The sequence below is a fragment of the Amblyomma americanum genome, chromosome 2, assembly GCF_052857255.1.
Source record: "Amblyomma americanum isolate KBUSLIRL-KWMA chromosome 2, ASM5285725v1, whole genome shotgun sequence".
Lineage (NCBI taxonomy): Eukaryota > Metazoa > Arthropoda > Arachnida > Ixodida > Ixodidae > Amblyomma > Amblyomma americanum.
Window position 1 is genome coordinate 123,020,288 of NC_135498.1, and position 6,433 is coordinate 123,026,720.

A 6,433-nucleotide genomic window follows, 5' to 3' on the forward strand; every position below is an offset into this window, starting at 1 on the left:
CTGTCTCCGGAGGGCGGCAGATTTTCTGTCGGCGGAGGGCGCCAGATTTCCTGTCTGCGGAGGGCGGTAGACTTCCAGTCGGCGGAGGGCGGCAGACTTCCTGTCGGCGGTGGGCGGCAGGCATCCTGTCGGCGGAGGGCGGCAGGCATCCTGTCGGCGGAGGGCGGCAGACTTCCTGTCGACGGAGCGTGGCAGACTTCCTGTCGACGGAGTGCGGCAGACTTCCTGTCGGCGGAGGGCGGCAGACTACCTGTCGGCGGAGGGCGGCAGACTTCCTGTCGGTGGAGGTCGGCAGACATCCTGTCGACGGAGGGCGGCAGACTTCCTGTCGACGGAGGGCGGCAGACTTCCTGTCGGCGGAGGGCGGCAGACTTCGTGTCGGCGGAGGGCGGCAGACTTCGTGACGGCGGAGGGCGGCAGACTTCGTGTCGGCGGAGGGCGGCAGACTTCGTGTCGGCGGAGGGCGGCAGACTTCCTGTCGGCGGAGGGCGGCAGACTTCCTGTCGGCGGAGGGCGGCAGACTTCCTGTCGGCGGATGGCGGCAGACTTCCTGTCGGCGGATGGCGGCAGACTTCTTGTCGGCGGAGGGTGGCAGACTTCCTGTCGACGGAGGGCGGAAGACTTCCTGTCGACGGAGGGCGGCAGACTTCCTGTCGAAGGAGGGCGGCACACTTCCTGTCGGAGGAGGGCGGCACACTTCCTGTCGGTGGAGGGCGGCACACTTCCTGTCAGTGGAGGGTGGCACACTTCCTGTCGGCGGAGGGCGTCACACTTCCTGTCGGCGGCGAAGGGCGGTCGGCGGAGGGCGGCACACTTCCTATCGGCGGCGGAGGGCGGTCGGCGGAGGGCTGCACACTTCCTGTCGGCGGCGGAGGGCGGCACACTTCCAGTCGGCGGAGGGCGGCACACTTCCTGTCGGCGGAGGGCGGCACACTTCGTTTCGGCGGAGGACGGCAGACTTCGTGTCGGCGGAGGGCGGCAGACTTCCTGTCGGCGGCGGGCGGCAGACTTCCTGTCGGCGGAGGGCAGCAGACTTCCTGTCGGCGGAGGGCGGCAGACTTCCTGTCGGCGGAGGGCGGCAGACTTCTTGTCGGCGGAGGGCTGCAGACTTCTTGTCGGCGGAGGGCGGCAGACATCCTGTCGGCGGAGGGCGGCAGACTTCCTCTCGAACGGAGGGCGGCAGACTTCCTGTCGGCGGAGGGCGGCAGACTTCCAGTCTGCGGAGGGCGGCACACTTCCTGTCGGCGGAGGGCGGCAGACTTCGTGTCGGCGGAGGGCGGCACACTTCGTGTCGGCGGAGGGCGGCACACTTCGTGTCGACGGTGGGCGGCAGACTTTCTGTCGGCAGAGGGCGGCAGACTTCCTGTCGGCGGAGGGCGGCAGACTTCGTGTCGGCGGAGGGCGAAAGACATCCTGTCGGCCGAGGGCGGCAGACATCCTGTCGGCGGAGGGCGGCAGACTTCCTGTCGGCGGAGGCCGGCAGACTTCCTGTCGGAGGAGGGCGGCACACTTCCTGTCGGCGGAGGGCGGCACACTTCCTGTCGGCGGAGGGCGGCACACTTCCTGTCGGCGGAGGGCGGCACGCTTCCTGTCGGCGGATGGCGGAACACTTCCTGTCGGCGGCGGAGGGCGGTCGGCGGAGGGCGGTCGGTGGAGGGCGGGACACTTCCTGTCGGCGGCGGAGGGTGATCAGCGGAGGGCGACACACTTCCTGTCGGCGGCGGAGGGCGGTCGGCAGAGGGCGGCACACTTCCAGTCGGCGGAGGGCGGCACACTTCCTGTCGGCGGAGGGCGGCAGACTTCCTGTCGGCGGAGGGCGGCACACTTCCTGTCGGCGGAGGGCGGCAGACTTCCTGTCGGCGGAGGGCGGCAGACTTCCTGTCGGAGGAGGGCGGCAGACTTCCTGTCGGCGGAGGGCGGGAGACTTCCTGTCGGCGGAGGGCGGCAGACTTCCTGTCGGCGGAGGGCGGCAGACTTCCTGTCTGTGGAGGGCGGCAGACTTCCTGTCGACGGGGGGCGGCAGACTTCCAGTCGCCTGGAGTGCCGTCCGTCCGCTGGTGGCGGTATCGGTTCATCGCTCAGGCCTCTTCTCACCCCACGTACTAATCTTCCGCCTTTTACTGAAGATTACGGTGGGAGGGGGCACTCCAATGAGCCTGTAGACCAATTTTTGAGAGGGTCTGCCCGTTTGGGCGGAGCCTAACTTATCAATCCAAAAAAAGAATAGTATGTGTAACGTGCATATCGGTATCGACCGTCGTAGTGGTTCAGTGGTGTGGTGCTCGGCTACTGGCCCTTAAGACGCTGTTTCGATCCCGGCCATGGCGGTCGAATTTTGATGAAGGCGAAATCTTACAGGCCTGTATGCTATGCGACGCCAGTGCAGGTTAAAAAATGGCCGCCACAGTCTGGATGACGTTGATGTAACGAGCGTTAGCTGTTTGGTTTACTAGACGAAGAAAGCGAAGAAGAACGCGCCGCTACTAATCTACGTACTAATCTACGTCGGTCGAGGAGACTCTGCCCGTCACAGTAGTTCCTGAGCCCTTTGTGGGCCTCCGGTTCCACCCCGTGCGCTTCCGGAGGTCCTGCCTGTCCTGCCGCTACTGATCCGCTGCTGCCCTTGGTCCCGGTTCTCCTGAACCCACTTGCTGCCCCCGGTCCTGCTGGACACAGCGGTGCGCTGCGAACTTCCGAGACAGCCATGGCAGCGCCCAGGTCCACCACAGATCTGCCTCCACCAGCTACGAGACCAACGAAAGCCCAGTGCTTTCAGTTCGCCGTGCCGGTACATACCCCAGCGGACGACTTAATCGATGCTCTCGAGGCGGTCGTCGGTGCCGGGGGGCTGCAATATCTACAGCACCTCGGCGGAACCAAGTTCCTTGCAGCCTTTTCGTCCATGGCTCAGGCCACAAAATTTCCCGCGGCAGGCTCCGTGCTTGTCGCAGGAAATGAAGTGCCACTGGTGCAAATGGCCGCACCAGTGGTTTACGTGACGGTGTTTCGACTACCGCCATCAGTAAGCGACGACGCCCTCGCCGCCGCTCTCAGCCCCTACGGAAAGGTCCGAGCAGTTACGGAGGCGACTTTCAAAGGGAAGACCCATGTCCGGAATGGAGCCCGGATGGTCAAGCTCGACATGCAGCGGGCGCCGCCCAACTTCTTCATCGTGGCCGGTCACCGAGCAATGCTCGATTATAGAGGGATGAAGAGGGTGTGTTCCCGCTGTGGCGCTGCGGGCCATCTCGGCGCCAACTGTTCCGCCGTGCGATGCGGCCGTTCCTCAGCCTACGGCCACGAGACAACTGCGTGCCAAGCGGCTTGTCGGCGCTGTGGTGGGGCCCACGCCACATCAGACTGCGTGGCGCCGCGCTCTTTCGCGGCCGCCCTGGCGACATCACCCGCACAGCCCGCTGCAGGCGTTGAACCACCCTCGGGGCGGCCAGAATCTCCTACAGAGCCCGTGGTCTTCGGTGTCGCGGAAAGCGATGACACCTCGCCCACGGTAGCAACAACGGGCGAACCAGCCGGAGCCATACCTGAGGTGGTATCAGACGAGGCGAAAGCAGAGAAGTCACCTTCGCCCGGGGAGGATTCCTGGGCCTCCACCACGTGATTGGTCCCGTCCGGTGTTGCGGACACAGAGCTTGATCGATTCCTCTCCCAGCCCACGGCAGGCCAGCGAAACCAAGATGACTCGGAACCGGAGTCATCGGACACCCCGTCGGATGCCTCTGCCTCCCTGTTCCCAAAAGGGGATCCTAGCTGGACGAACCCGATCAGCCAAGTTGCCGACTTGCTACATGCGGGGACACAACAGTCCTGCAGCATCCCCGACACCCCCCGCACAGCGAGCCCCGCTGCCCTGCAGAGGCAACGTTCAGCTCCTCGCCTATCAGGAATGTGCATGGTCTCCAAAAGGCATGGGATAGACGAGGCCAAACGGCAACTTTGGTCGTCGGACGGCGGCGCCGCTCCTGCGTACCCCACAGCTGCCAAGAAGAAAGCCAAAAGGATCGCCAAGGAGGGTGCCGAGATGGATGTCTCGGACTCCGAGGCGTAATCATCATGGCCCCGCCTACACGTGCAGACCCCCCCCCCCCCCCGCCCCGGGCCTCGTTACCTCCTCGGTGGTGGTTGAGCTGCCGCCGCTTGGCCGGTTCACGCCAGTTGCGGCTGGCTGCCATCACTACACCTGTCGTTCGGCGCGACCCCTTCGTCTGCAGGACTGGCGACGGACCAATGCGTGAGCAGTGATCGGTGTTTGTGTGTGAACGACGGTGCGTGCTTTCGTGTGAGCCTGAGTGCGTACCCTCACCGGGTGCCTTTTCTACCCGAGCGTGGCCCGGCGTCGCCACGGTCGGTGCATGACCGCTCAGACGACGGAGACATGCTCGGGGGTGCGGTAGACCGTCGGGAGGCGCACCTACATCAGACATTGGTTTTAGCAGTGCCGCTCCAACGCCCTCCCCCCCCCCCCCCCCCCCCCCCACGGACGGGTCGCCCTCCCCATGTCGGCGCCACAGCCTTCAACCAGCCGAGCCACCAACCTCACCCATGGACCGCGCCGCTGTCTCCAGTGTTGTACGCGCGACATGAACTCCTCGCATCTATTCGCACCTTGCACGCCCGATCAGCCGCATGGTATGACAGCTGTTTTGTTTTCGCTGATTTGAGACCCGTCTTTCATGTCACTGTTCCCTTTCCTGCTCGCGATGGCTGAACTCACTTTCGTTACCTTCAACGTTCGTGGCTTTCGAGGCCCTGACAAACAGAGCGAGGTAGTCCACCTTGGCGCGTTCTGGGGGCCGACCTCTTATTTCTTCAAGAATGTAACTTTCGAACCCCTCTAGACGTGTTTACTTTCCGTGACCGCTTTTGTGTTGAAGCGTTTTTTTCCCTTACCAACACCGCGGCGTGCGGTGTTGGCGTCGTGTTCCTAAATCAAAACCTGCACAGCGGAGCGCATTGCACATTTGGGCTTGAGGGCCGTACCCTTGGCTATGGACTTCAACCTCAGCAACAGGAGAGTGCGGGCACTCATTGTGCATGGCCGCGCACAACATTCCGATTCCTCCGCCTTTTACGACTCTCTCGATACGTTTCTACTTGACGTTACCCCACATTTTTGGTAAGCGATTTTAACTGCGTGTTGCATCCACTGCGAGATATTAGCGGACCGGGACAGGGTCGTCCCTATCCCGGCGCGCGAGCGCTTCGGGACCTGGTGACACAATTTCACTTAACAGATGCGTGGGTGCAGGTCCACGGGGTGAATTTTTCGGCAACGTGGCAACGAGGTCGGTCCGCCTGTCGGCTGGATACTTTCTACTTCCCGAGCGAACTAAGCCCATACGTCACGAACTGCACCGTGCACGATTTTCCGCCGCGTTTTTATCCGCGTCTCTCGGATCACACACCAGTGTCGGTTACGCTGAAGTTCGGAGATTCCGCCCCCCGTGCGCGCCTATGGCGTATGGACCTCACCCTTTTAGGAGACCACGACAGCGAGGCAGCACTTGCCGCGTCATTGGCCGCAGTTTCCGCTCCGGGCGCACGACCTTCGGAGTGGGACGAGCTGAATGCCGAGTGGCGGGAGGTGCTCATAAGAGCAGGACGCGACAGAAGACTGCCCCTTACGCGCAGCCTAAACGAAACGCAGCGTCGACTGAGAATAGTTTAGGAGGGCGGCAGCCTCACCTTCGCGATGCTCGACTACATAAATCAGTTAAGAGTGAGGTACGACACCTTATTGCGAGAGTCTTCACGAGCCGCGAGTCTGGCACAGACTAGGGGCAGGCCGGTGTCCGACCCCTCTTTACTCCGGCACGTGCGGGCGGGGACCATGCGGGACGAGTTCCCGGCACGCGTACCATTTGTGACCTTGGACGACGGCTCGGAGACTGCCGATCCGGGTCACATCGAGGAAACCTTTACAACATACTTCGAGTCTCTTTTCGCGACAGACGGAGTGCAGCGCAGGGACGATAGTTTCTGGAACGATCGGCGCACCTTTTGTGCCGGCCTCCCTTCAGTGAAACCTGAAGCACACAGCATGCTGAGTGCACCCGCGACAGCAGATGAAATGCACACCCTATAGCGGGGGCTGAAGCGAGTTCGGCCCCAGGCCCCGATGGCATTCCTACCTCCTTTTACCAAAAGTTTTCCGGTCAAATCAAGGATGCCCTTTTGGAAATTATTAATGAATTTCTAGAGTCGGGCAGACGGCCCCGGTCATTTTCAGATGGACGGGTTGTCCTCCTCCTAAAAACAAACGGGCAGGGCTCTGACCCCGGGGCTTGGCGCCCAGTAACATTATTAAATGCAGACTATAAGCTAGTCGCCGCCCTACTGGCCAAACGGATCAGCGCGGTACTTCCTGACATAATAGGCCAGTCCCAGTTTTGCAGCATTCCTGGAAGGACTATTT

General features: G+C 62.6%; 1 non-coding gene across 1 annotated transcript; it reads left to right on the forward strand.

The window, feature by feature from the left end:
* The first annotated feature begins 2,074 nt into the window (after window positions 1–2,074).
* On the forward strand, window positions 2,075–2,199 carry LOC144122286 (U5 spliceosomal RNA). The gene has a single exon (XR_013312890.1). It is a non-coding gene; the product is annotated as a U5 spliceosomal RNA (small nuclear RNA).
* The last annotated feature ends 4,234 nt before the right edge of the window (window positions 2,200–6,433 follow it).